The 10,248-nt window shown below is 40.7% G+C and overlaps 1 pseudogene; it reads right to left on the bottom strand.

The window, feature by feature from the left end:
* Positions 1-8,843: 8,843 nt before the first annotated feature.
* Positions 8,844-9,584, bottom strand: LOC103116723 (enhancer of rudimentary homolog; annotated as a pseudogene).
* Positions 9,585-10,248: the final 664 nt, after the last annotated feature.

Raw genomic sequence — 10,248 nt, 5'->3', positions numbered from 1 at the left:
GGGACATGTGCTGCTGGGGATTGAACTAAGGACCTCATGTTTGACAGTCCATTGCGCCACCTCCCAGACCGCTAAATTTTTTTTTTTTAATTAAGCTAAGGAAAGCTTCTGTGGGAGAGCTGGTTGATGGTGTACCCAACAGAGCTCACTTGCTACTATGCACAAGGAACAAGGTTCAAGCCCCATCTCCTCACCACAAGGGGAGGGAGCTTCATGAGTGACAAAGCAGCGTTGCATGTGTTTCTTTCTCTCTGTGTGTCTCCCTCTTCCCTCTCAATTTATATCTGTCTCTATCAAAAATAAAGGGAGAAAATGGCCACCAGGAGTGGTGGAATTGTCATATAGGCACTGAGCCCCATTGATAACCTCAGTGGCAACTAGAAAGCAATCAATCAAATGAGAGAGCAGAGAGAAAGGGAGAGGGAGAGGGAGAGGGAGAGGGAAAGGGAGAGGGAGAGAGAGAGATATACAAAAGTGACTGGGGAGAGAGAGACAAATACCAGAGCACTGCTTAGTTCTCACTTGTGTGGTGTTGGGGATTGAACCAAGCCCTCAAGTATGAGAGCCTTTGCATAACCATTATGCTATCTCCACAGTCCACCATGAACAATGGAGATAAAGCTGATGGTGTACGTGGAACTTGTAAACTTTATTTTATTTTATTTTTATTTTATTTACTTTGGGGTTGGGCAGTGGCACAACAGATACAGTGCACATGTTATAATGTTCAAGGATCAGGGTTCAAGCCCCTGGTCCCCACTAGCAAGGAGGGAAGTTTCATGAATGGCGAAACAGTGCTGAAGGTGTCTCTCTATTTCTATACAATAAATAATAAATAAAATATTTAAAAATATTTTTACTTAACAACAACAGAAAGAGAGAGAGAAGAGAGAACTAGAGTATTGTTGGCATATGAAATACCAGAGATCAAACCTGGGATCTCATACTTTCCAACTCCAAAGCTCTAGCCACTGTACCATTCCCCCATCACTTTCCATAATAATTTATAAATTTTAAACTATATGTCCATATGTTCTTTTTTTGAACCTGATAATTCAGTGATATACACTATTATCCAGATACATTTTATATTATTTTTTTTTAAATATTTTTATTTATTTTAATGAAAGAGAAAGAGAGATTCCAAAGCACTACTTGACTCTGGCTTAAAGTGGTGCTGGAGATTGAACCTGGGACTTTGGGTCCTCAGGCATGAAAGTCTTTTGTATAACCATTATGCTGTCTCCCCAGCCCTTTATTTTCTTTTGTAAAATATTTTATTTACTTATTAATGAGAGGATAGGAGGAGAGAGGGAAAGAACCAGAAATCATTCTGATACATGTGTTGCCGGGTATTGAACTCTAAAACCTCATGCTTGAGAGTCCAGTGCTTTATCCACTATGCCATATCCTGGACCATGCCCTTTATTTTCTTTTTGCAATGAAGAAACTTAAACATGGAATGCCTGAGGGGTTTGAAGTAAATAAAACATGAAACTAGACTGGGAGATAGCATAATGATTGAGTAAATAGCCTGCAGCTATGACCACCCAGATTCAGTCCCCAGCATTACCATAAACCAAAGATGAGCTGTGTTTGTTTATTATTAAATAAATAAAATAAAATAGATTCTTAAAAAAGAATCATATAAATGAAACTGGAAAGGTACAGCAGTAGTATACAGAATTTTCATGCAAGAGGTCCCTGGTCTGATCCCTAATTGTAAGCCAGAGCTGAGTAGTACTATGGTAAATAATAATAATAATAATAACAAACAAACAATTAAAGCAAGCAAATTATCCCTTACTTTTTTTCCCCCCAGAACACCACTCAATTGTGGCTATTGATAGTGCTGAGTTGAACATATGCCCTGTGACATATAAATCCTATGCACTGGGTAGTGGGGCGGTAGCACAGCGGGTTAAGCGTACATCACGCGAAGCGCAAGGACCCGCATAAAGATCCCGATTCGAGCACCTGCAGGGAAGTCGCTTCACAGGCGGTAAAGCAGGTCTGCAGGTGTCTATCTCTCTCTCCCCCACTCTTTCTTCCCCTCCTCTCTCCATTTCTCTCTGTCCTATCGGACAACGACGAAATCAATGACAACAGTAATAACTACAACAATAAAACAAGGGCAACAAAAGGAAATAAACAAATATTTTAAAATTTAAAATAAATAATAAATAAATCCTATGCACTATTGCTGCACTATCTCCCTGGCCGCTAAAGTTATTTATTTATTTTTTTCTTATAGGAAAGAATTTCCAGAGAGAGAGAGAGCGAGCCCAGAACACTGCTCTGATATATGTGGTGTTAAAAACTGAGCTTGGGTCTTAGGTAGGCAAGTACCTCATTCTACCAGCTAAACTATTCCCTCTGACTGCTACTCCTTTTAAAAAGATAAAAATCTTAAACTTTTATCACTTGGGGGGATATTTATTTACTTACTTATTTATTACCATAAGGATCATTGCTGAGACTCAGTGCCTTCAGAACTCCATAGTTCCCAGCAGCCACCTTTTATTTTCTTTCCTTGAGAAAGATAGAGTGGGGGAAAGATGGTGGTGCATTTGGTTAAACACACACGTTACAGTGTGCAAGGTCCTAGGTTCATGCCCCTGCTCCCCACCTGCAGGTGGAAAGCTTCACGAGTGGTAAAGCAGGGCTGCATGTGTCTCTCTGTCTCTCTTCCTCTCTATTGCCCCTCCTTTCTCAATTTCTCTCTGTTTCTATTCAATAATAAGCAAATAAAAATATTTTTTTAAAAAGAAAGAGCTAAAGAGGGAGGTAGACACACACACACATACACACACACACACACACAGAGAGGGAGAGGGAGAGGGAGAGGGAGAGAGAGTAGAGATAGTATAGCACCGTTCTACCACTAGTGAAGCTTTCCTCTGCAGACATTACTATGTGGTGGCTGGCAGCTCAAACTTGGATTCTCGGACATGGTAACAGAGTTAATTACATCAGAACTGGATTTGTTTCAGATAAATGCTGTGGTTTCTTTTCCCTGAGTTGTTTAGGGCAAAGCACATTTCTCCACATTTAGCTGAGCAACCTTCTAGGTCCTGAGCTTTGTATTCATTTTATATTCAAATACAGCCTCATGACAAGATTTTTTTAAAAAGATTTTATTTATTTATTCATGAGAAAGATGGGGGAGAGAGAGAAAGAACCAGACATCACTCTGGCACATGTCCTGCTGGGAATTGACCTAAGAACCTCATACTTGAGAGTCCGATGCTTTATCCGCTGCGCCACCTCCTGGACCATGACAAGAGTTTTAAAAAATATTATTTATTTATTTTTCCCTTTTGTTGCCCTTGTTGATTTATTGTTGTAGTTATTATTGATATCATCATTGTTAGATAGGACAGAGAGAAATGGAGAAAGGAGGGGAAGATAGAGAGGGGGTGAGAAAAATAGACACCTCCAGACCTGCTTCACCACCTGTGAAGCGACTCCCCTGCAGGTGGGTAGCCAGGGGTTTCAACCAAGATCCTTAGCCAGCCCTTGTTCTTTGTGCCATGTGCGCTTAACCCGCTGCACTACTGCCCGACTCCTCAGGATTTTTTTTTTTTTTACAATGACAGAGTCACTCTGTCAACTGATGATAAGATGCTGAGCAACGCTATTATGATATAGTTGACGGGACAGGATAAATAATTTGAAGGCTCAAGCTTTCTCAACCTGTGAAACACCTCTTCCCCAGTCAGGTTCATTAATCAGTTGATAACACAACGTAGTAAAACTACTTATCAAAGTGCACTGACCTATGTTTTTACCTCTCCAGCACGACCCTACTTACTCATTCTATCACATAATGTGATGAAAAAGCATAGGAATTTGCAGTCTGAAGAGCTAAGCCTGAGTTTTATCAAACCAGTTATGCCTAGTCATGTGACTATGAGCAAGCTACCTCACTTCTTATAATCTCAGTTACCTCAACTGTGAACTTCAAAAACCAGACAGGAATGTAGCTTAGAGTACACATTTCTTTATTATTTTTTTTTCATTAGGGCTCAGTGCTGGCACTATGAATCCACTGCTCCTGGAGGCCATTTCCCCCCCTTTTTTTTTCTCATTGGCTAGGACAGAAATTGAGAGAGGAGGGGGACATAGAAAAGGGGAGAGGGATACCTACAGACCTGCTTCACCGCTTGTGAAGTGACCCTCCTGCAGGTGGGGAGCCAGGGGCTTGAACCTTTGCAGGTCCTTGTGCTTGGTACTATGTGTGCTTAATTTCATGTGCTACAGCCCAGTCCTGAGAGTTCACACTTCTCATGCATGAGGCCCTGGATTTGATTCTTGGTATCCCCTGCCCACAGTAAAAAGGAAATGCAAATAACAATACAAAACTCACACAGATGTTACAGGGGTAAAACGAAACTGTATACATTAAAAACATCTTTTAAATGCAAAGCACTTCATTCATTCGCCTTTTAAGAATAAGCTTCCCCCCCCCCCATTAGGGTTATTGCTGGGCCTTGGTGCTGCACTGCAAAACCACCACTCCTGGTGGCCATTTTTCTTTATTATTATTTAATTTGATAGGACAGAAATTGAGAGGAGAGGGGAGGATAAAGAACGGGAGAAAGGGGGGGCTGGGTGGTGGCACAGCAGGACCCATACAAGAATCCTGGTTCAAGCCCTCAACTCCCCACCTACAGGTGGGTCGCTTCACAAGCGGTGAAGCAGGTCTGCAAGTGTCTTTCTCTCCCCCTTTCTATCTTCTCCCTTCCCTCTCAATTTCTGTCCTATCCAAAAAAATCAAAACAATGGCCACTAGGAGCAGTGGATTTGTAGTGCAGGTACCAATCCTCAGCAATAACCCTGGAGGCAAAAAAGAAAAAAAGGAGAGGGAGAGAGAGAGAAAGAAAAGGAAGGGGACAGAGACACTTGCAGCCCTGCTTCACTGCTCATGGAACTTCCCCCTGCAGGTGGGGATCAGGAACTTGACTCCAGGTTTTTCCACATGGTAACATGTGTGCTTAATTTTGACTAGGTGAACCACCACCCAACACCCCAAGAATAACCTTTTTTATTATAAACATAATTAATGATCACTATGTTTGCTTGTTTTGGCAACACATATCCTAAAATTAGAATAATACAGAGAAGCCTCTGCACAAGGATGACATGAAGGGGCTGGGTGATGGTGCACCTGGCTGAACACACATGTAACCATGTTCAGGGAGCCCTGGATTCAAACCTTTGGTCCCCACCTGCAGAGAGGAAGCTTCACAAGTGGTGAAGCAGTGCAGCAAGTATCTCTCTTTCTCTCTATATATCCCTCTCCCTTCTCAATTTCTGTCTGTCCTATAAAATTAAATTAAATTTAAAAAAATGGAAGAAGTCCCTGTTGGGAGCAGTGACTTTGTCATTCAGACATAAAGCCCTAGTGATAACTCTAGTGGCAATAAAAACAAATAAATAAATTTATAAAGAAAACATGAAGCATCCCACATTTTTTTCCTTCCAGAGTTATCATCGGCAATTGGTGCCTGCAATATAAATCCACTGCCCCTGGAGGCCATTTTTTCCCCATTTTTTTTGTTGCTGTAGTTGTTATTGTTGCTATTGTTATTGCTGTTGTTGGATAGGACAGAGAGAAACTGAGAGAGGAGGAGAAAACAGAGAGAAGGAGAGAAAGATAGACACCTGTAGACCTGCTTCACTGCTTGTCAAGCTTTCTCCCTACAGGTGGGGACCAGGGGTTGAACCTGGGTCCTTGTGCACTGTATTGTGTGCACTTAATCAGGTGCGCCACCACCTGGACCCAGCATTACACATTTAAAAATATTCAATTAGCACTATGGGATAAAAATAAAGACAGGCTGGGAAAACACCATAATGGTTATGCAAAAGACTTTCATGCCTGAGGCTCTGAGGTCGCAGGTTCAATCCCCAGCACCACCATAAACTAGAGACAACCAGTGCTCTGGTCTTTCACTGTGTCTTACTCTCTCGTTAAAATAAAACTTAAAAAAATAATAAAACACTTAAAAATAAGTAAATAAACCCTTTAAAAAAGAAAAAGGTGGTCCAGGAGGTGGTGCAGTGGATAAAGGATTGGATTCTCAACCATAAAGTCCTGAGTTCACTCCTTGGCAGCACATGTACTACAGTGATGTCTGGTTCTTTCTCTCTCTCTGCCTGTCTTTCTCATGAATAAATAAGTAAATTCTTGGGAGTCAGGTGGCAGCGCAGTGGGTTAAGCACACGTGGCGCAAAGCACAAGGACCAGCATAAGGATCCCAATTCGAGCCCCCCAGCTCCCTACCTGCAGAGGAGTTGCTTCACAGGTGGTGAAGCAGGTCTGCAGGTGTCTATCTTTCTCTACCCCTCTCTGTCTTCCCCTCTCTCCATTTCTCTCTGTTCTATCCAACAACAACAATAATAAGTACAAGAAGACAACTAGGGCAACAAAAGGGAATAAATAAATAAATAAATATTTTAAATAAATAAATAATTTCTTTAAAAGAAAAGAAAGGTAAACTGATAGGATAAAATAAACAATCAACTGTCAAAACAAAATGGCTCTCAATCTTTAACGGGAGTCAGAATCCAGAGGGCCTATTCAAACATAAATTGCTGGCTTCTCCTTTGAGTTTCTGATGTACTGTTTCTATGGTGGATCTCAAGAATCAGCATTATTGGGGTCGGGCCGTAGCGCAGCGAAAAGCGTAAGGACCAGCATAAGAATCAGCATTCGTAACAGGTTCCCAGATGATGCTGATCTGAGTATGACTTTGAGAGTCACCAGCCTAATGTGAAACACTGAATTCCTCATCTCAACACACATGGTATGCTTTGTTTATTTGCTTATATAAGAATGTGACTTCGGGAGTCGGGCTGTAGTGCAGCGGGTTAAGCGCAGGTGGCGCAAAGCGCAAGGACCGAAGGAAGGAACCTGGTTCGAGCCTCTGGCTCCCCACCTGCAGGGGGGTCACTTCACAGGTGGTGAAGTAGGTCTGCAGGAGTCTATCTTTCTCTCCCCCTCTCTGTCTTCCTCTCCTCTCCATTTCTCTCTGTCCTATCCAACAATGACAACAACAACAAAAAAAAAAAAAAAAAAAAAAAAAACAAGGGCAACAATAGGGAATAAATAAAATAAATATTTTTTTAAATCCTGAAAAAAAATACTTAAAAAAAAAAGAATGTGACTTCACACTATCATTACATTCCATAAACACTTCTTTGCACATTCATTTTTCTTTTTTTTAAACATATTTATTTATTCATTTATTAATGAGAAAGATAGGAAGAGAGAGAGAGAGAAAGAACCAGACATCTTTCTGGTACATGTGCTGTTGGGGATTGAATTCAGGACCTCATGCTTGGGAGTCCAATGCTTTATCCACTGCTCCACCTCCAGGACCACTGCACATTCATTTTCCTATGTGTATACTGTGTGCCACTGCCAATCAGGTCCAGAAAGCAAAAAAGGAGATTGCTGGCTTCCTGCCTATTGGACAAGAGGAAACATAGAAAACATTATTGGAGAAGGAGAAGGCCATGGAGATCCTGGAGCTTTACTGGGATCTGCTTCTGGCTCTGTGTAACTTGAGTCAGGCCACAAAGTGAAACCTGTTGAACTTTAATTTCTCAGGCTCGAAGGAGAGACAAAACTGCCTGCCACTGAGTGAGGGCAAGGTTTCAACTTGCTAGTACTATTTCAAAGAACTTTTTCCTTAGTTTTCATAGGAGAGCCAGTCTGGCTTGAAGATAATGTCAGTCCAAAGAGCCTTTTTTTTTTTTATTGGATAGGACAGAGAGAAATTGAGAGAGGAGGGGAAGATAGAGAGGGGGAGAGAAAGATAGACACTTGCAGACCTGCTTCACCACCTGTGAAGCGACTACCCTGAAGGTGGGGAGCTGGGGCGGGGGTCAAAACATGATCTTTGTGTGGATCCTTAGGCTTCAGACTATGTGCGCTTAACCCAGTGCACCACTGCCTGGCCCCCTAAAAAAGTCATTTTTGGTGGTCCAGGAGGTGGCACAGTGGATAAAGCACTGGACTCTCAACCATGAGGTCCTGAGTTCGATCCCTGGCAGCACATGTACAAGAGTGATGTCTGGTTCTTTCTCTCCTCCTGTCTTTCTCATGAATAAATATATAAATTCTTTTTTTAAGTTATTTTTGTTATGAGAGAGACACAGAGACAGAAATCAAAACATCAGTTTGTAATTTATGGTGCTTTCCCTTTGTCTTATTTACATATTGTGCTGGGATTGAGCCCAGAGCCTCATGCATACAAGATATGTGCTCCACCACTAAGCAATCCTCTTGGCCCTAAAGAAATATTTTTTAAACCAAATAGTTGTCCCCACTACATAGATGTAAACATATGCACACACAGGAAGCAGAAAAGTTGAAAAACAAAATAATCCATAATGATTAAATCCAGAAATATGAAATTTGGCCTATTTCTTTTGCCTACATATGTTTCTATGTATACATAAATACATATATATGGGGGCTGGGTGATGGTAGACCCAGTAAAGTGCACAAGACCATGCACAAAGACCTGGGTGCTGCAAATGTATCTACCTACCTATCTACCTATCATCTAGGAGAGGGAAGCCCATGCAGGCACCAAGGACCAGCAATAACACTGGTGGCAACCCCTCCTCACATATATATGTGTTTATACATATATGCATGTATAGATTTATTTTCTAATTTCAGATAAAGACAGAAAGGCAGAGCAGCAAGGAGAGTGAAAGAGACCAGCACCAAAACTTTCTCCTTTCTTTCTTTCTTTCTTTCTTTCTTTCTTTCTTTCTTACTTTTTTTTTTTATTATAACAAAAGAACACTTATTTGTTTTTCCACTAACACTTTATCTTGAGGACACAATGAACTATTGTCACCACCCCACCCCCACTCCACCTTGTAGAAGAATTAGTGTAATGAGTATTATAGCAGATATGAACAATTTGAAGGACTGGAACCAACATAAACTGACAAAGAATCACCTCCATCTAAAACATCATAAAAATGATTGAAGAAAAAAAAGAAAAGAAAAGAAAAGAAAAGAAAATAGTGGGAGAAAGGGGCAAGAGGACTTTTTTGAACAAGTTCCCCATATTTTCTCTAACACAGTCTATATTGGTTAGAATGTACCACAATGGAAACAGGATTACCATAATACAAAACTTTCACTATAGGAGGCTGTCCATATCTGTGTTCTGAACCCAAGCCCACACCCCTCATGCTTCCAGATTAATTATTTCCCAGCCTGTTGGCCTGTCGATGAAGAAGCACATAAATCTCTTTAATCCTGTCTTTGTTATAAGGTTGGTATGTCTGGGTATCAGCTCGGTAAACAAGACAGTTGAGGTCTGCCAGGTCATCAATAAAATCAAACAACTGACTAATGTTGTATGTGATAGAGGGACTGTTGGGATTCATTCTTTTCAGATGCTCTTCATACATTTTACAAACACCTTCCATGCATTCATTCACAGATTAATAGTCTGCATAAGTTCTACCTTCTGGCCTCTCAGTAGGCTGTACCAATAAAATGGTACATGAGACATGGTGCCAAACTCTCTTTCGCTGCCTCTTTCTTTCTTTTTTTTTTTTCAGTCTTTTAAAAAAATTTATTGATATTTAGCATTTTAGTTTGAACATTGTGAGGTACCTTTGAATTTGGAAAAATATAAAATTTGAGAAATATAAAACCCTGGTTTTCATAATTTTGTGTTTTCTTAAGGAAACTAGATTCTGGTCTGGCTAAATCTGTATCTATAGTAATCTTGACTTCAGTCAGAAATGATTGAGTTGAGGGGTCGTTGGTAATCCTGATAGAGAGCACATGTTTCATGCAATGTGCAAGGACTCAATTTCAAGCCCCCAGTGCCTACCTGCAGGAGGAAGCTTCATGAGAGGTGAAGCAGAGCTACAGATCTCTCTCTCTCTCTCTCTCCCCCCTCTCCCCCAATCTCCCCTTCCCTCTCAATTTCTCTGTCTCTATCCAATAAATGGCAAATAAATAAAATATATATAAAAAAGAAATGTTTGAGCTGAAAATAGTAAGTTTGATTTCTAAGACTTGTGAGAACTATGGTGGTTATCTTTGGGAAGTGAGAGGGGGGGATATAGAGCTTTGGTGGTGGGTGTAGTGTAGAACTATACACTATAATTTTACAACTTGTGACTTACTATTAATCACAAATTTAAAAATACAGAGAGAAAATAGTTTGACCAATGTCAGCACTTTATACCATGATTGGA

The sequence above is a fragment of the Erinaceus europaeus genome, unplaced genomic scaffold (genome assembly GCF_950295315.1).
Source record: "Erinaceus europaeus unplaced genomic scaffold, mEriEur2.1 scaffold_1267, whole genome shotgun sequence".
In the NCBI taxonomy this organism is placed as follows: Eukaryota; Metazoa; Chordata; class Mammalia; order Eulipotyphla; family Erinaceidae; genus Erinaceus; species Erinaceus europaeus.
Note: the sequence above shows the minus strand (reverse complement) of the source record. Positions and strands in the feature narration are given on the sequence as shown.